Consider the following 21,348-nt stretch of genomic DNA (forward strand, 5'->3'; position numbering starts at 1 on the left):
GCAGGATGCCTACCAGGCTGAATCATCACTTACCTCCAACACAGGAGGAGGAGATGAGAGGAAGGAAGGAGACCTGTCTTTTTTGTTTGAAAACTTCGGTTTCAATAATTGTATTAGCTACACATAACTTTGCAACTTTGGCAGCCGTAATTCAGAAAATATTTAAAAAGAGAACCGTATATTTATTTTAATAAAGAAAAAGATCTCAGAACCCACTCCCCTCCTACTATTCTTTGAGTGAGGCCACTGCTGGCAACTTGCCATGTGCAAGTTCCCATTAGTACTTATGCCTACATTAACTAAAACAACTTTTCCCTCTCTGTATCTACTTTAATACAGACGTTCTCAAACAAAGTATTTACTGAAACTAAGAGATCCAAAAGTATATAATGTACAAATTCCCCACCCCTTTCCAAGATGCTTATGACTTATTTGGACAGATGAAGCAAATATTCCTTAAAAGAGAAACCAAAATGGTTCGGGTCTGAGTTTCAAATTTCATCCAAAGCAAGAAAATAGATACTTGAGATTTAAACATTTTGATTGCCTCAAAGTCCAAATTCAGCAAATATTTTCAACCAAGCATGATGCAACTGATCATCTTTAAAATAAAATAAATGAGAAATCATATGTGTACATACACACACACATACAGTTGTGATGTATGCTTGTTCATTTAATGAGGCTTCCACCCTCTCTCCATGATCATGGGGTCTGGCTGGGCAGAGATGTGACATTCAGTGAACACACAGAATCTGATGCAGATTTCAAGCCTGTCATCCTCAACTACCAGTTGAGAGACCCCAGATAAAGCCTTAACCGGAGTCTCAGTGGTGTGAGTTCTAAATTAGGAACAAGACTACCTGCTATTGCAGGGCTGTGGGGAGAATTAAATGAAAAACACATTAGGAAAATGAAGCTCCCTGTCTGACTTACAGCAGGTGCTCAACAAATGGAAACTCCCACTAAGGATGATATAATATTAAAAATGTCATTGAATTCCTTCTGGGTGCTAAAAACTCATGGAAGAGCTTCTACACTCTTTGAGACATAGTAACTCACCTAATTTGCACACTATTTATGAGATGGGTGCCACAGTCCTCATTTTTTCAGATGAGAAAACAAAAGTCCAGAGAAGTTAAGTAACTAGCCCAAGGCTATACAGCTAATCGTATCAGCACTGAGATTCCAACTCAGGCAGCTGGCTTACTCTTACCCAGTACACACATGGCTACTCAATATCATGAATGCAGCAGAATTTACAGAAATATGTTCTCCTTCAGGAGCATTTGTGGGGACAATGTCATAACAGATGAACCACACTAGCTAAAGCAGCCTCAGGATAGTGGGTTTTCTCAGCACTTGGGTCACCAGCCTTTCCTTTAGGGTACCCCGGTGTGTACTAACATGGTCACCCCAAACTAGCCCACCTGGGATGTGGAGCCCTCTCTCCCCATCTCTCCATGTGCCCATCCAGTTATGCTCCACAAAGGAGACCCGCCAGCCAGGAGATTCTCTTTTTCCCATAAGCACTTTTAGTATCCCAAACAAAATGGAACTAAAAGCAGGGGGAAACAAGCCCAAGGAAAATAGCACAAGGTGGCCTCAAGTATGCACTCACATGAAACACGGTCCTACGTGGGTCATCTCACCCCAGGAAGGTCACCCTAGTGGGCAGCCCTCAACAGTGAATATCTCACTAGCTTTTGATGGAACGAAAGGTCCCACGGGCTCTGATCAGGAGAACCCCATGAGCAGCTTATTAAATATACACACAAACCCAATGTCCTGCAAAAATCACCTATTTCCAATCTGCATATTTAGCTGTGTGTCTGCTACTTCCAGGACTCTCCTAAATTAAATTAAAATGGCATTTCTGTCTCCTTAAAGGTCAAAAAGATCTCAAGTTGGAGCGCTGACCTATAGGTGGTCTGTAACATTAAACCATCAACAATTAGCTTTATGCGTTCGCTTCCAGTGCCACCAAAGTTCTTTTCTCTCTGTGTCAAGGCCAGGGCATTCCTTCTGTCTGGGTGGTAAATGAGAAGAGAAAGAAAGAAAGGAGGGAGGGAGGAAAAAAGCAAAGGAGGGAGAGAGAAAAAAGGGAGGGAAGGAAGAGAAGGGAAGAAAGAAAAGCAGGTCATTTATAATCCAGTGCTCTAAAGGAACAGAATCCCGCATCTGTGTTACAGGAGCATCATCTGTGATTGCTATGAAATCTCAGGTGTCACTGGGGTGAAGTGAGGAAGAAGGGAAAAAAGAGAGAAAAAGAGCCACTTCTGCCCGGGAAACAGGATAAAGGCAGACAAATCATTTCATTGAGCAATTGAACTTGAATGCTAACAACATTGTCCTCAGTTAAGACGACAGCTACATCTTCAGAAGTTACCGACTTTTATTTCTTAATTAGATGCTCCACTGAATGGGTGTGTATGTGTGTGTGTGTGTGTGTGTAAGAAAATAAATGAAAACTGATTTAGGAAAAGAAGAAAAAAATTATTACCAAGAAAACAACGCACGTGTGTGTGTGTGTGTGTGTGTGTGTGTGTGTGTGTAAGAAAACAAAACTGATTTAGGAAAAGAAGAAAAATTTATTACTAAGGAAACAGCCTAGTTTTTAAAAAAATTTTTCTTGCTCCACTGAATGATGTGTAAGAAAATAAATGAAAACTAATTTAGGGAACAAGAAAAAATTATTACTAAGAAAACAACCTACTTTTTAAAAAAAATTTTCTTGCTCCACTGAATGATATGTGTGTGAGAAAATAAATGAAAATTGATTTAGGAAAAGAAGAAAAAAATTATTACTAACGAAACCTAGAGCTTCTGAAAAAAAATTTTAAGGTTCCCTGAAACATCTATTTTGATTCCTCTCGAGTTATTTTTGCTTGGATTCTAGGGTCAACTTCTGTGATATCCTTAAAGGACATGTCATGGCATTTTCTCTAAAGTAAACATAGACGCTGTATTGCATTCTTTTATGAAGAGTGTATATTGTTGTTTGGATAGCAAGCGGAGCAAAATGTTATATTAAATGCATTCAAAATCACAAATGTATGTTAACAAAAGTGGCTAATTAATTATGCACAGTTTCCCATTAATCCCTTCAGTTCATATAAGAGAGGCCATACTCATTCTTTAAAATGTCCACTGAATGAATTCTGCCATCCCCTATTGTGAAAGGCAAGAGAAACTGCATTGTTTTTGATTTACCTTCTCCTTTCCAAATCTTTAAGAAAAAAATTTTTTTTCAAAATAAACTCTTTCAATGTAAGTCCAGGCTGCCTCCACCTTTGAGAGAGAGCATTTTACTCTTAAGCTGTATGGCATAGAAATACAAGCAGGCTTTATCCCAGGGATGCAAGGATTCTTCAATATCCGCAAATCAATCAATGTAATACACCACATTAACAAATTGAAAAATAAAAGCCATATGATTATCTCAATAGATGCGAAGAAATCCTTTGACAAAACACAACATCCACTTATGATAAAAAACTCTCCAGAAAGCAGGAATAGAAGGAACATAGCTCAACATAATAAAAGCTATATATGACAAACCCATAGCAAACATTATCCTCAATGGTGAAAAATTGAAAGCATTTCCCCTAAAGTCAGGAACAAGAAAAGGGTGCCCACTTTCACCTCCACTATTCAACACAGTTTTGGAAGTTTTGGCCACAGCAGTCAGAGCAGAAAAAGAAATAAAAGGAATCCAAATTGGAAAAGAGGAAGTAAAACTCTCACTGTTTGCAGATGACATGATCCTCTACATAGAAAACCCTAAAGACTCCACCAGAAAATTACTAGAGCTAATCAATGAATATAGTAAAGTTGCAGGATATAAAATCAACACACAGAAATCCCTTGCATTCCTATACACTAATAATGAGAAAATAGAGAAATTAAGGAAACAATTCCATTCACCATTGCAATGAAAAGAACAAAATATTTAGGAATATATCTACCTAAAGAAACTAAAGACCTATATATAGAAAACTATTAAACACTGGTGAAAGAAATCAAAGAGGACACTAATAGATGGAGATATATCGTGTTCATGAATCAGAAGAATCAATATAGTGAAAATGAGTATACTACCTGAAGCAATCTACAAATTCAATGCAATCCCTATCAAGCTACCAGCGGTATTTTTCACAGAGCTAGAACAAATAATTTCACAATTTGTATGGAAATACAAAAAACCTCGAATAGCCAAAGCAATCTTGAGAAAGAAGAATAGAACTGGAAGAATCAACCTGCCTGACTTCAGGCTCTACTACAAAGCCACGGTCATCAAGACAGTATGGTACTGGCACAAAGACAGAAATACAGATCAACGAAACAAAACAGAAAGCCCAGAGATAAATCCACGCACCTATGGACAGACATCTTATCTTTGACAAAGGAGGCAAGAATATACAATGGATTAAAGACAATCTCTTTAACAAGTGGTGCTGGGAAAACTGGTTAACCACTTGTAAAAGAATGAAACTAGAACACTTTCTAACAACATACACAAAAATAAACTCAAAATGGTTTAAAGATCTAAACGTTTAAGACCAGAAACTATAAAACTCCTAGAGGAGAACATAGACAAAACACTCTCCGGCATATATCACAGCAGGATCCTCTATGACCCACCTCCCAGAATATTGGAAATAAAAGCAAAAATAAACAAATGGGACCTAATTAAAATTAAAAGCTTCTGTACAACAAAGGAAACTCTAAGCAAGGTGAAAAGACAGCCTTTGGAATGGGAGAAAATAATAGCAAATGAAGCAACTGACAAAGAACTAATCTTAAAAATATACAAGCAACTCCTGCAGCTCAATTCCAGAAAAATAGAAGACCCAATCAAAAAATGGGCCAAAGAACTAAACAGACATTTATCCAAAGAAGACATACAGATGGCTAACAAACACATGAAAAGATGCTCAACATCACTCATTATCAGAGAAATGCAAATCAAAACCACAGTGAGGTACCATTTCATGCCAGTCAGAATGGCTGCTATCCGAAGTCTACAAGCAATAAATGCTGGAGAGGGTGGGTGTGGAGAAAAGGGAACCCTCTTACACTGTTGGTGGGAATGCAAACTAGTATAGCCACTATGGAGAACAGTGTGGAGATTCCTTAAAAAACTGGAAATAGAACTGCCTTATGACCCAGCAATCCCCACTGTTGGGCATATACACTGAGGAAACCAGAAATGAGAGAGACACGTATACCCCAATGTCCCAATGTTCATCACAGCACTGTTTATAATAGCCAGGACATGGAAGCAACCTAGATGTCCATCAGCAGACAAATGGATAAGAAAGCTGTGGTACATATACACAGTGGAGTATTACTCAGCCATTCAAAAGAATACATTTGAATCAGTTCTAACGAGGTGGATGAAACTGGAGCCTATTATACAGAGTGAAGTAAGCCAGAAAGAAAAACACCAATACAGTATACTAACACATACACATGGAATTTAGAAAGATGGTAACGATAACCCTGTATGCGAGACAGCAAAAGAGACACAGATGTACAGAACAGACTTTTGGACTTTGTGGAAGAGGGAGAGGGAGAAGGTGGGATGATTTGGGAGAATGGCATTGAAACATGTATATCATATATGAAATGAATCGCCAGTCCAGGTTCAATGCATGATACAGGATGCTTGGGGCTGATGCACTGGGATGACCCAGAGGGATGGTATGGGGAGGGAGGTGGAAGGGGGGTTCAGGATGGGGAACACGTGTACACCTGTGGTGGATTCATGTTGATGTATGGCAAAACCAATACAATATTGTAAAGTAAAATAATAATAATAATAAAATCATTCTGTTAAAAATTAAAAAATAGTAAAATAAGAATTTGAGTTTCAGAGAAAAAAATAAAAATAATGTCTTAATTGAAAAAAAAAGAAACACAAGCAAATGCCTGTCTCTAAACAATTTTGGTTTCCTTCCTTGGCTCAAGGGTTCAAAGAAAAAATTAAGACAGTTGCTCTATATTACTTACCATTTTAGGGATTAATAATTCAAATTTTAAAGTCTCTATTTGCAAACAGTATTAGAAAATAGAGCAGGAACTATGAAGACATTTCTACTGGATTTCTTGTTATTCATGTTTGCATTGTTTTTAGCTTAATTTAATTCTATGAAGACATTCATCTATTTTTGGCTTGTTGTATTTTCTCACTAACGCAGCACAGAACACAAGTCTCAAACATTTTAGCCCAGGAAGATATCAGTAAAAAGATTAAACTCTGTGTACTACAGTTGGGCTGTAAACATCATCTCACTTATCATCCTGGGCGTGATCTAGGGGCAAGGAGCAGCAAAGACCTTTCCCAAGGTCTTTGCTTAATGCTCTAATTTGTATTCCCCTCCAAAGAAGCCCTTAGAAAATTCTATCAAGGTTTATGGCTTCACTGACAACTTGGTTTGATAAACAACAGAATTGTTTCCTGGAGCATGTATAAAAATTCCATGGCAACAATAGTGGCTAAACTTCCATCTAAAAACATGACACATTCAAAATAAAAGGGAGTGAAGGCATCTTCCAGAACTTAATTATTCTTGATTTTATGTTGCCAAACCTGGGTCCTATGGGTGCTAAGACCCAAGACAACAAGAGGACTCTTTGCAACCCTATGGACTGTAGCCCCCCAGGCTCCTCGGTCCATGGGATTCTCCAGGCAAGAATACTGGAGTGGGTTGCCATGCCCTCCTCCAGGGGATCTTGCCAATCCAGATGGTGAGCCCACTCCTCATATCTCCTACACTGGCAGGCAGTTTCTTTACCACTAGCGGCACCTAGAAAGCCCAATGAGAGGACAGAGGTGACCAGTGTCAAATATTTTTCAAATACAGTGGCAAAGCCTGTTGCTTCATAAGCAAAGAGCACAACTACTATAGGAAACTTGTACTCCATCTCACAGAAACTGAGTTAACCAGAGAATACACAATTTCCTGTATCAGATTGCTAAATATGACTAAGAGCAATGTTTTCTTAAAATATAATGTCTGGAATTCATAAATGAAGGCGACTTTAAGTTTAATTTATAAAAATCATTGTGGTATCTCAAAAATCAAACACCTGATTTTCTTATGCCTCATTATATTTATATTGCTTCCCCCAAAATGGAACTCTACTCCTGAATTCCCCCTGGCGGAGAAGATATATCTATTTTAAGCTGATGCTATTCCTGTATGGACAGCTGGAAGATTCCACCTGTCCAGAGGAGGTGTTGTCAAAGTATCAAATGTCCCCAAGACCTCATGACACAGTGTCACCTGCCTTTAAGTCTTCTAATGTTGGTCTTCCTGTAGTTTTACTCTCAGAAACTGGTCATGTAACTTGAAAATCTGTTTCCAAGTCAGCAGGCACCCTGTTCGGTCCTAAAAGTGAAAGTGAAGTCGCTCAGTCGTGTCTGACTCTTTGCAACCCGTGGACTGTAGCCCACCAAGCTCCTCCATCCATGGGATTCTCCAGGCAAGAATACTGGAGTGGGTTGCCATTTCCTTCTCCAGTCCTGAGAACACTGCAAATCCAGAGCTTAATCCATGTGTCCCTATTCTCTGGGGCTGAAACTCCAGCAGGACCTGCCTTGGTCTTTAACAAACTGCACATTTCACAGGGAGACCTCCTCCTTAGCGGGGCCCTACAGATGCTGAATTCAGATGTCCAAGTAGGTGTAACTTACAAACTCCCCCCTCCTCAGACTCTGGAAGTCAGTCACCACACGTGGCACATGAAGCAGTCACATCAAATGCCAGGCAAATACACTTTTCCCTACTGAGAGGAGAAACTACCCTAGACACCAGAACTTCACATGCAGGAACAAGTTAGGCTTCCGAAGGCTGGACCTAGGTCCCCTCTGTAGTCAGTCCATTATGACGCAAGTGACCGCTAACTAATGCCCTCCATCTGTTGCTGGCCCACGGAATCCGTGAACTTTGCCTCTGGCAAGACGTTCCTAAGTGGAAAGTTGACAGGTAGTGGAGCTCAGATTTTGTAAATACAGTCATATGCCTTAATAAATCTGACTCCATTCTTTGGCAAGAGGCTGGAGCTTAGATGTGCCATCCACAGATGCAACCGACTCCAGGGTATAATATCAGGAAAAGACATCTGCTCTCAACATGGAAGGTGCAGTTCTTTCCTCCACAGCAGAATGTTTCCAAACTCTTGGCCACTGCCTTTTAGTGAGCCATGAAATCAACTCAGTGGGTGGCAAACAGCATTAAAAGAAAAAGAATTAAATAGAAACACCAGACTTCTGAATGTAGTAAGGATAAATATCTTTCATGAACCTCTTCTTAATTTTTAGACACATACACCGAGACTCATTCACACTATTGAGTGCTGTACTGGGATTATATAAAACATATTTCTTACCAAAAAAGCTTGCAAATGCTCTTTCAAAGAGGAGGATAGCGGGAGGGGCTTTGAGGGGCAGTACTTAATTATCTATGTTTGAGATGCATAAACGGACAAATGTGCATAGTATAAACAGCTACAATTGGAATGTATATAATATAGATTTTCAGAAATTTATCAAAACGAATAAAACTTTATCAAAGATGGATGCCCTGATATCTGGCTGTGATTCACCTCTTCACCTCTGAAATTATTTTTTTTAATTTTTATTTATCTTTGGCTGCACAGGGTCTTCATTGCTGCACACAGGCTTTTTCTAGTTGCAGTGAGTTGGCCCTACTCTCTAGATGCCACGCTCAGGCTTAATTGTTCCACCACACGTGGAGACTTCCCAAACCAGTGATCAAACCCATGCCCCCTGCATTGGCAGGAGGACCAAACCCTGGACCACCAGGGAAGTCCCTGAAATTCTTTAGCAGTGATGGAACTATTCCTCCTTGTGGTGGACTCTAACCTCCAAAAGCTCCTTCATTCCTCTACCCCAAGCTCAAGTGTCTACACAAACTATAGCTCCAACTGGCACATGGCCGCAGCAGGCAAGATGAAGTCCAGAGCACCTGACGTTACTGAAGCTTGTGTTAAAGGACCTGACTGACAGGATAAGCAGGTCATTCCATTGTCAATCTCCAACCTGTCCGATTTCATCGAAGAAAGTGAAAGTGTCTATCACTCAGTCGTGGCAGACTCTTTGTGACTCCATGGACTACAGCCTGCCAGGCTCCTCTGGCCACAGAATTCTCCAGTTCCTTTTCCAGGGGATCTTCTGGACCCAGGGATTGAACCGGAGTTTCCCCTTATTGGAGGCAGATTCTTTACTATCTGAACCTTCAAGGGAAGCTCTTGCATCTAGGGGACAGAGTCAATTTGAGCCTAAGTGTTTGTAACATTTGATAAAATAAATGTTATCTATGTTTACCATGCAGGATGTGATTAATGTCCATCTTGTGTCCATCCTGATGTATTTCCACAGCCTGAGCATATGAACTGACCATTATCCAGATGAAGACTAGCATGGGGCCAGCACCCCAGAATCTCCCCTGGGGCTCCCAGTCAACATCCTCACTTCTAATCCCAAAGGATAATTTTGTTCTTAAAGACAATGCAAGACTCAGGATCAGAGTATTCCCCAAGCAACAGCATCTGGATTAAACTGACCAACTCTACACTTTCAATGTATTTATTTCTACTGTTACCTTTTATTTATAGCACAAAATGGCTTTCCACTTGCAATCATGACATAAAGTTTCCTTTTAAAAGAAATCTAGGTGAAACAAAAGCATGTTCCTTTAAGAACAGTATTAAGCGCTGAACAAAACAGGTGGTGTATAAACGCACAAACTGAGTGGGTGGTATGCAACTGACCCGAGTTTGAGAAACGCTTGTTCTTGTTCATGTTTGCTGATCAGCATGAAATGCTAAATTGGCTTAGCTGACTGACTATCCCCAACCCTGATTTTCCAAGGATGACAGTAGCTTCTCTCTTTTGCTCCAGGGTGTATCAGAAGGACTAATTTCTCTCTCACATTGTCTTACAACAGTTTAAGGTTGGTGCTCTCAGGAGATGATACAATGCTATTTTTCTAACCCTCTGGCTTGTACTTCTTACACACATCACGCTTAATCAAGGCTGGACTAAGTTGATTCTGAATAAAAAGAAATATACTGATCTTTCTCTTCTTAATTTTTTTTCTATTTTAAGTTTAAAAAGGTCACTTAGAACTGGGATCAACTATAACAACAGGCCACAAACAGATCATATTGAATGCCTTTGGTGTTCTAATTATGGCAAAAAGCAACAAACCCTTCCGTACACTTAACTTTCAAACAAACTGAAGGAGAAAGGAAAACATCATTTCAACAGAAGTAACAACTTCCTTCCTTGTCCTCTTCTCTCCGAATTAGTGTAACATCCTGTATAATCTACTAAACCTAGTAAATGTAGCAGAGGAGACTGTCTGCATTTCACTTATAAGATGTACTAAACACATCAGGCAAATTAGCTTAATCTTACCTATGAACAGACTTTGAAGGTAATTAAACAACCTTGTCAAAACAAAGATTTCCTGGCCTGCACTTTACATAATACCGCATGTCCAAAGGATTCTTCTTTCATTTCTCACCAAGTATAAACAGAGGTTATTAAACAGGGATTATATTCAAAACAGCTTAAAACTTCATCCAATTTGTCCTGGGTCCACAATGACCAACTCACACAAAATAAAGGCAAAATCTCTCAAGTAACTCATCTGAAGTCAATATATTCAGGCATATACACTCACTCCCAGATTCATAAACATGTATATTCTTACATGGAGGCATACATACACCTGCAGTTTCTACAAGCTCTTTAAGCAATCTTTAAAAAAAAAAAAAAAAACTTATTTGTCAAAACACAGTTTATTAAAGGTTTATGACTAATTAAAGTTAAAATGTGGTTTAGAACTTGATGAAAATGCAGATACTGAGGCTAAAGTAATGCTTCTCTGAAAATGATGAATCTGAAAAAGATTCAGCCAAATACGGCATTTAATGTCTTTCTTCTATCTGATGTTTCCCTCTGCCATTTCAAATACCAAATGCAATTAGTCCTTCAGATATACCCACATGCTGATCAGGGCAGCTCAACAGAGAAATTATAAACTTTTCCAACTTTGCTACTTACTACCTTTAATTCTCCAAAAGCAAAGGGGAAAGTTTTTTCCAGTTTTCAATTTTAACTTTTAGCCACCAAGGAAAATTAAGATGGTACTCTACTGATAGTATTAATGTTTTGAACTTTCAATAAAAATATGATAAAAATTTTTTTCTTGCTTGATTCCCCCTTTTAAAATTCCTTTATCACCAGCAATTCTATTCCAAGCCCCCTATATATGTTAATATTCCCCTGTAGTTCCTATAAGCATAATGACTCAGATATTTCAGAGACTGATGCAAAGTAATTGAAATCCAGTAACATTACTATAAAAAACATACTTCATCCTATTTTACATGTGCTCTTATCAATTCATTTAAGCTAGAGTTTAGAACAATAAATGAAAATAATATATACTCCATATGCATTAATACCCTGTGATTAAGCAAACTGATTAATTTTTATCAAGATACTGCTTAATATCAGGGTTTTTTTTTTTCATCTTAACTCTTTACCATATATATACATTTTTCTACATTGGTGTATTGCATTCATATCAATATACAAAAATGTTACCCTACAAAGAACGTGATGCATCTTGCCATCTTAAGTGAAGATTTGGTTCAAAGAAATACAAACTCCATAATTTTAAAATTCCAATATTCCTCATGAGTCAGGATAAAAATGTAAATTTTAATCTATTCCGGCACTTTAGAAACAGCTGATATTAAACACGCAATCGTTTTATTTTTAGAACAGTGAAGTCAGCACATATGCAATGAATTACCAGCTTCACACTAAGATATAAACTAAGAATTACTCCTGATTGATCAATTACTAAGATTTATATGGCCTTAGGAAGTGACAGCTCTTTCTCCATCCAGATTCAAAGGGCCACTAATTAAATAAAAGAAATCTAAAACAAATTAAAGTGATCTAGTCACAACTGTAATTTTGGGTTTATGAAACCATGCCACACAACAGTCATCAAAGTTCTGGCTTGTTGCAGGTCCTAGTCCAGGCCCTGCAGAACGACAGGAAACACAGCAAAGCTAACCACCTGTGGAGTGTTTATTCTGGAGCCAAATTTACAGTTTTCAGACACATGTATTATACTCTTTCTTGCAGCAACCCTGGGATATATGTACAGGCAGACCTTGTTTTATTGTGCCTTGTCTTTAATAGAGCTTTGAAGATTACTAGGTTTCTTACAAACGGAAGGTCTGTGGCAAAGCTGAGTGAGGCAATTCTATTGACATCATTTTCAACAGTGTTTGCTTGCTGTGTGTCTCTGTGTCACATTTTGATAGTTCTCACAATATTTCAAACATTTTCACAACTATTATACTTGCTATGGTGATCTGTGATCAGTGATGTTAGGCCTTTTTTAGCAATAAAGTATTTTTAAAACAAGGTCTGTTCATTTTTTAAGATAGAATGCTATTGCCACTTAACAGTATCGCATGAATATCACTTCTAAATGCTCTGGCAAACCAAAACAGTTTGTGTGACTCGCTTTACTGTGATATTTGCTTTGCTGCAGTGGTCTGAAACTGGACCTGCAGCACCCCCCTGGTATGCCCACACGGCTTTCATATTTCACAGAAGAAAGCACTGCTGGGAGAGAAGAAACTTGTCCAAGTTTGCGAGGCTGGCAATGGGAAAACCAGAACTAAAAATCTGATCTGAGTCCAGAGTCCACTGACTCCTAACCACTCTATATGCTGACTGCCTTTCTTATGACCCTTGTGTCAGCCACCTTCCTCTGTCCACTGGTCTGACACGGAAACTTCCCAGAGCCAGGGACCACATACGAGCTCACCATTCATTCTGGCCTATCTCAGTATTAGGGAGACTACAACTTGCCTCCAACAGGTGAACACACGCCTGCTGATGGTTCTTCTTCTACCGGGGGTCCAAGAACTCACATAACATAAAGATTTTCAACAAGCCCATGACCAGTGATCACTCTATATAGTCTATTACCTCTTCAACTCTTTAAATAAACACCTAATATGAGTTGCATGTCTTTGGTTAATGAATTCTCAAATCAACATGTGTAGAAACACTAATGTCCCAGCAACAGTCACTCTAGAAAAAGAACAAAAACTGCCTCCCTTGATTACAGTCTGTCAGCATCTTCTAATCTGCCCCAAAGGTTCTCCAGATATTGAAAAATAAAACATAAGTATACTTAGCTTATTTTAAAAAAACAAACCAACATGTTTCTTTGGGGAGTGGCTAAGAAACCACAGGCTGTTAGGCTTCTAGTTCTCTTGGTCCCCAGAGCTGTCAACTGACTCACTAGGAACAGCTGGAAAAGAGAAAGTGATAAAAGATGGAAATTAAGAGACTCAAACAAGCCAAAAGGAAGCAGGGAGTGCCATCCTCAGGAGAAGAGAGGGTGGGACCCAGGCGCTCTGCACTTCAAATGACAGTCAAAATAGACACAGACAAGTAGAGAAAACAAAACCAAAGGTCCCTCGGAGCGGGGTGGCAGAGAACGGCGTCCCAGCTGCCCTCCCCTGGAGGCTCATGGGAACCATTCGCCATCATCAGACAAAACCATGGTGCTGCAGCTTCCCACCCTGGGCTATAGGGAGTCTTCAGTGAAAGTGGCGTAACCGCAAATCAGCACTTGTAGCTGCCAATCCGACCGAGTCTTCACTGTGTAATTCCCATGGACAGTTCACAATCCAACACTCCCTCCTCCTGCCCCGGCCCCTCATCTGTAGGCCCTGTGCTCAGATTTTGTTTCCAAATGATGTGGACCCACTGCTTTGAAAGGTTCCCCCAGGGCTTCTCCCACAGAGCTTATTTTACATACAATTCGTAGTTGTCAGACCATCCCAAACATCCTGGAGTAGGAAATGGCAACCCACTGCAGTATTCTTGCCTGGAAAATTCCACGGACAGAGGAGCCTGGCAGGCTACAGTTCGTAGGGTCGCAAAGAGTCATACACGCAGTCCAAACATTCCTTCCAAATTCAATAAAAGTGCATCTAGCTCTTTGTGTCTTACACCAACAGACTGAAAGACAAAAGCTCATTAAAAAAAAAAATCATGACATGGGTTCTTGTTCTGAAAACCCCCACACTTAAGGGTTGAGAAGACAACTGAACAGAAACTGTATCTTATCTGCACTGTTGTCAAGGATTTGCTGTCTTGCTGTTGTTGGGAAATTACCAAAGACTTAATTTTTGGACCTAATCTTCATCGGAAAAATTTAATGGGGATGCCAGTCACTTCTGATTTATCCTTGATTTTAAAGCACTTTGTGGAAGAGCTAATTAACTCTTCTTACTAAGGGTTGACCCAGAGGGATAGATTTAAAATTTCTGTGAAGTCACAACTCCCACACAATACAGTGTCAAGAGACAGTGAACTCGGATCATCTGGGCAGAGGATGGATGGGAGGGGGCACTTCAATAGGCTGCCCACACAGTCTGTACCCCAGGCCACGTGCTAGGAGCTGGTGGAAAAGAGAATGGCAAGTAACTTCTGAAGGAAACATACAAGCAGGAGTCAACACTGTGATACATGAAATTCAAAAGAAACTTCTAGCTCACCACAGTTTTCACTTTCACTGTTTTTGTGGATTATAAAAATGAACACTCACTTCTGGGCAGAAGAATTCCAACATTCTGGAAATGTGACTTTAAAAACTTAAAAGTTTCCCCATAATCCCACTCTACAACTTTATTTAAAACCTTAAAATGTTTTATTAAGGCAGAGTATTTTTTTTTCCTGTGAAAAGACTAATATATATACAAATGCCTTTAAAACAAACTGCCCCACAGCATATGTTCCAGTCTTCACCTAGTGTATCTGGCTGGTGTACAGTGATATCTGTTACAAAGATGTTCACTGAAAACCCTAGTCTGCCATTTCTATTCTTTTTGAAAAACTGGTTTTAATGGCAAAATTGTAACAAGAAAATAACAACAGCAATAAAACCAAGTCACTACAGTCATTAGAAAAAAATTAATACATATTATTTTTTTTAAGGCAACTGGGAGTAAAGAGGAAATACTCGGTGTTAATTGATCACATTGTTAATTCTGGAAAGTATATCTTCCTGAAATACATCAAGGTTTTCTCAACAGTCCTATAGTAGCACTACATTCTGGCTAAAATATGCAAGGGAAAAACAAATCTCAGAAGTATTATTGCTGACTTACACACTTGGCTTTGGTATTGAGTTCTTGTATAAGATACTAAAATTTTAATTTGAAAAACAAAACTAAACAATTCTTTATATTTGCACTTAACAGCAAAACTCCTTTGACTTACGTTATCTTCAAGCTCTACTCAAACAACATGACAGGCAAGGGAGGCAGGGTGTAATTCTCTTCTTATTTTAGAGATGAAGAAATTGAGACTCAGCATTTAGGACACTAAAGCCACAGAGTGAATAACTGAGTAGAAACCTAAATCTGGGGTTTAGGTTTAATTTTTATTTAAATCTCAGGGCTCTTTCCACCTCAGTGTGTGCCTTCCAATAGCAAAGAAAGGAGTTGCCTTAATTTTGCCAGAACTTCTACTGCTGCAGTACAGATTATAAGAACAGATGGAAGTGAAATGAGTTCTTAAACAGCGGGGGAAAAAACCAAGATCCAACAAAGGTATTGTTTTCTGTATTTTACATCTGAAGACTGAAAAGAATGGCTGATACATTATTATTAAATATGCACTATGCCAACGAAAGCTGATACATTATTATTAAATACGCACTTTGCCAATGAAAGGAGACTCATTACTTCCAAATGATAATGTTGTCATTCCAAAAACATCTGAGTCCATCCAGAGATAACAAATCCAGAGTTAAGCTGTCACCCCACCTCTCTTGTGTCCAAGGCAAACATCTCTAAATGGTCACTACATTCATCCCTCTCAATCCAGATACTGTCTCAGAATCCTTTCACAACGCAATCCAGGGTTCAACACTGGCACCAATTGCAGTTAGTATCTAAGATGAAACTCTAGTCTCTGCCTCTGGAAACAGAGCTGGAATCCATTACTAATAAGGGGTCTCTAAAACCTGTTTATTTTTGCAGCTAAAAAAGAATTTCTCAACATAGCTTGAATTATACCATCTCTTTCATCAACACAGAGTATTTGTGTAACTGAGACAAAGTTAGACATCTCAAATTGACAAGAACAGGCCATACTTCTTAAGACAGTAATTGATACAGAATTCTTTCCTCTCTGCTGAGTGTGGCACACGTCAGTACAGAGGACAGGGGCAGAGACCACATGTTTATTTTGAATATTACCCCCAAATGACTTGTGCACATCTCTGCCTGTTTAGCAACAGTAAGTTTCCTGTACACAGTTACACAAGAAATACTGAACCTTTCTTTCCCCTATCATGAAAGAAGAGTATAATTATAAAATCATATACTTTATAGCATATTTTTCCTGAAGAAATGGAAATAAAAATAGTGTGGAGATATTTTAAATAATTTCCATCAACAATTTTTAGTTCACTGATAACATCTAAGTAAATATCAGTGAGTTGATTCAAAAGAAGAGAGTATATTCATTACTATTTCAAAAGGGATCCCACTAGGAGTTACCAATCCTCAAAGGAGAAGGAAAAAATTAACCATGCAGATTTGGATTGGAATTGGATGTAATGATACAGGCATAGTTTTCAAAATATTAATACATAAAAGGATGAATAAAGAAGTACATGGAGAGATGTGTGCTGTTGTTGACGATAATGTTGTGTGCATGCATAGATGTTTATATTTTCTAACTGTCTGCTGAGAGTGCCTAGGAACAATGAAACCTCAAGTGTAACAATCATGCTAGCAGCCAATTTTGATTTCTAAATGCCACTCATGCTCCACTCAATGGAGTTAGAGCTACTTAGAAAAAAAGTGGATTCTAGAGTTGGGGCCAGCAAAGTACAAGATGAGCTCGGGACACCTTGAGGTTCTAGAAAGTAACAAGTGCTCAAAAAGTGATGGGAACACATCAAAGGATAGAGGAACTAGTTAGAAAGAGGTCCTTCTGGCCCAAACTGGCCAACGTGAACACAAATTTTAAGATTCCATGAGTCCGTACTGAAACCGGCAAAAAGAGAGATGGAGATAGGCAGAAAAAATAGGGAGGAAAAAACACTTTTTCTTACAACTAATAAACACAGAAGGACTGTAGTCAGTAAACCACCATTTGTCAACCATTGTAATAACAAACAATTCAAGGAAAACCTATAAGTGGATGTGAAAATCAGCGTACAAGAGTCTTAACAGGATATTAACACAACCTCAACAAAGCCCCTCTACCCCAACAAGATACAAGAAAAAAGGAGAAAACAGCACCTGCACAGCAGAGAAATCTGGCAGACAGGCCTCAACCAAGCAGTCCTAGCTAGCATCACCAATAAAAGGACAAAGTGACATCACGTGACTCTTGACAGGATGCACCGAGGAGGACACACCATCTCTTCTCCTACCCAGAATGTAGGACCGGAATCCATACCAAACTGAGAGAGGTTATACAAAAGACCCAGCTTGCATTCTGCAAAAGTATCAGTAGCAAGGAAGACAAAACTGAGGCACTGCTCCAAAGGAAAGGAAACTGAAGATATAGGACAACGAAATAAAACCTACGATCTGGGATTTGCTCTTGCTATCACAGACATTATATGCTCAAAAATCTGACTAAATGTTGTAGACGAGACAACAGTATGCTACCAATGTGTATTCCCTGATTTAGACAACTGGACTGCAGTTATATAACAGAAGGTCTTATTCCTAAGAAGTACACACTGATGTATTTAGGAACAGGGGGCAGAGACAGAAAAGGATAAAGTAGATGTTAATATTGAGGGAACCTCGGTAGAACCTGTAGAGGAATTCACTGATGTAAGTCTGAAATTATGTCAAAATAAAAAAATAAACAGAAAAAAAGAGCATCTTCTATTGCTTTTCCTAAAACTAAATGCCTTTCCAGATGAATCCATTTGCCATTCTGCAACTTTAGTTGGTGGGAGAATATTATCTTCACTAAGTAAAATCCTGCTTTACCAAGTGGCCTAGTTTGGGAATGGAAGACAGTGTTAATTCATTCTAGTCAACTCTGACTCAGACTTCTTAGCAATGACACACCAACTAAAGCTGGAGAAAACAGAGAACGACTGATTTACACAAAGGCCACTGAGGGTACACAACTTCTGTGACTACATGTCTCAGTCTCCAAATCTAACACTCCCGAGATGAACACGTATTTACAGAGGACTGTACAAAATAAAGGTTGCTGGCAACAGAGGGCTTAACTCTCCTGCCTTCACTGCATTTGGAGAATTGCATTTATTATCTCAAAGCAGAAACAGGACCTTGCATTTAACCCAGACAACTGTTAGAGAAACTCACTTACCACCAAATGAGAGGTGAGCATGATGAACAAGCTTCTGCGCGAGGCGCCTGGCATCATAAGGTTTGGGAATAGGACAAATCTCTACCCCAGTCATCCTCTTTGGGGTCCCTATCATAGCCAGAGGTACTGGTGGAAATCTACGGAAGTGATTTTCACTGTCGCAAAGATCGAGGTGGGGACCAGGGATGCTAGAAGCCCTACACTGCACAGAGTCTTGGATAGTGAAGGATTATTCGACTTTCAGGATAACTTCCCCATATCATTCCAGACAATAGTAAAGACAAAATAACACACTTTTAATAAGTACCCGAGAGCAGACTCTAACTCTGTCTTACATATAAACACTAAGGGGGTTTTGGGGGTTGCAATTTAAATACATACAGATTACACACCCATTTTCTCAGCAGAATTACTGACCACAGCATAAAGGTGAAAGCAAGCCAAACATCCATCAATGGAGAAACGGGTAAACAAAATATGGTATATACTTCTACACATACAGTAGAATAGCATTCAGCTTTAAAAAGAAAGGAATCCTGACACAAGCTACAAGCACACAGACAATCTTAAAGGACACGGTGCTTACTCATTCGCTTACACAGAAAGATAAATGCTGTGTGATTCCACTTACATCGGGCACACAGAGTTGTCAAATGCATAGAAACAGAAAGTAGAAGGGGGCAACCAGGACCTGGGTGAGGGGGAGGGGGGTGGTTTAGTGGCTACAGTTCTAGTTTGGGAAGAGGAAAAAGTTCTGGAGATGGGACGGTGGTGATGGCTGCAGGACTGCATGCGTGTACTTAACGCCACAGGAAAGTACACTTCAAAATAGAGACAATGGTTAACTGTATGTTATGTATATTTTACCACAATAAAAAAAATACATACACACAGATGTGTGTAGATCAAAGGAAGACTGCAGTTTTTTTGTGCCATATCATAACCACAATCTGTTCACCACCCTGGAAAACGCAAGCGTGGAAGGCGATGCCTGAATCCATAGCACCGCCCACGTGGACCCAGCAGGCAAGGGGCTGTGTAACCATGGCAATAAACATCACAGCGTCTTCTAATGTTGTCATGCCTGAGCATTTACACACTGATCCATACATTTTTTTATAAATGATCTCCCTTTTGTTCCTCTATTCCAGGACAGTACAATATCCACCGCTGGGTGCGTATGTATTGGGTTGGTCAGAAAGTTCATTCCGGTTTTTCCATAATTCAACTTATGGAGAAACCTAAAGGAACTTTCTGGCCAAACCAATATATAAAAGTTAGTTGTGAATTTTGTTTCATGATAGTATTGATGGCATTTCACAGTATTTCTTATAAAACCAAGGTGAGTGTGCTTGGCTCTGATGTGGGTGGGATCTACAGTTCCATCCTTAGGGAACAAAGAGCAGTAGGAACAGGGTAACTGCTGACAACTCTGCTGCGGACAAGACCCACTTGGTCCCTATGGATTTAATATAAGCATCCTTTCATCAGAATGAAAGTTCTTACAGTCAAAGTCTCGCGGGACTTTGCCCACTCCTCTGAAAACGAAGCAATCTGACAGAAAACCAGAAAACCCCTGACTCTTCTTAGTGATAAAACCCACATGCACACTTAAAATAATCAAATTCATGCCTGGTAATAAACTCAGACAAAGATGAGGTGAACCGGGGAACATTATTTTCAGGCATGGGAATCACTGCGTCATGTCAAAAGAGATTAGAATCTGACTGAGAAGGGCACGGGGCGTCAACTGCAATAACACATCTACTGTTTCTCTATTGGGATCATCCCTTTTTCCATCTCAACGCTGGGAACATGATTAATATTTTACATTCTGTCCAAAAGCAGAATGTGACTTACCAGAAACCGTACTGAACACTTCAAATACAGATCCCCGCTTTGCCAAGAGAAAATCCTGCCCAGCTGTACATTGCTCATTTGCAAAACATAAGAGCAATGAAATTCCATTACTTAGAGAAACTGGCTGTTCCACCAAACCCTTGGCAACGGAAGCTGTACTTATCTTTTGGAACAATAGTCTCAGAAAATGTATTCTCTCTCTCTTCACAGAAGACGTTAAAGGATGCATTTGAACTCTTGAAAGAGCGTCCTGCCCAAACAAATTCCTGGCAGGGAAAATCCACTCCGCTGACCTGGGAAGTAGGAAGACTGACCCTAAAACATGCAGCACAAAGAGTTCCAAGTTTAAGAACTCTTTAAAAAGTCAAGGAGGATGTAGCATGGTTAATAATGTCCTTAAAACAAGATCAAGCATCCTTTCAGTAAGTAAGTTTTCACACTGCATCCCCTCTTTCTAAGAGTAACTCTTATACCATAACTTGTTTAGTTTGTTTTCTTGGGGAGATAAAACCATCTATTTTCCTGAGGATATAAACTTCCCTGAACTGTGCTACTCTGAACATCGCAGAAATCATCCAAATTAGACCAGAAAAGCGAGACTCTGTCTTTCTCTTCCCAAGGTTCCCTTCCCAGAAGCATGTGGCCACTTTTCTGTTATGTAAGTCTCCCTTGTGGCTTATCCCATGGCCAGAGCTTCCAGTCAGTCTAACGTCTGAAATAGGCCAGAAATACACTCAAGAACTATAGATACTATGCAAATGTGTTTGGAACATAGAACATCCAGTGGTCATAGGGCCATTTTTCTAGTTTCCTATATAACGTGCTATATTATGGCAACAGCACATGGGTGAGCTTTTTATGGGCTTCAACGTCTCATCCTGGATTCTCACATTTAATTTTTTTCCCCTCATAGAAAATCCAACAAATTGAGCCCACGTATTCACCCATTAAAAAGAACAATCAAAATTGTCAAAATCACAAACAAAAAATAGTCACATATCAAACTTTGCAATGAGAGCCCACACAAGCAG

The 21,348-nt window shown here is 39.3% G+C and overlaps 1 protein-coding gene across 1 annotated transcript in view; it reads right to left on the bottom strand.

Annotated features, from left to right (window-relative positions):
- The window catches only part of PDZRN3 (PDZ domain containing ring finger 3), a 267,871-nt gene that overhangs the window by 220,370 nt on the left and 26,153 nt on the right, over nt 1–21,348 (bottom strand). The window lies entirely within an intron of this gene.

The sequence above is a fragment of the Budorcas taxicolor genome, chromosome 1, assembly GCF_023091745.1.
Source record: "Budorcas taxicolor isolate Tak-1 chromosome 1, Takin1.1, whole genome shotgun sequence".
NCBI lineage: Eukaryota > Metazoa > Chordata > Mammalia > Artiodactyla > Bovidae > Budorcas > Budorcas taxicolor.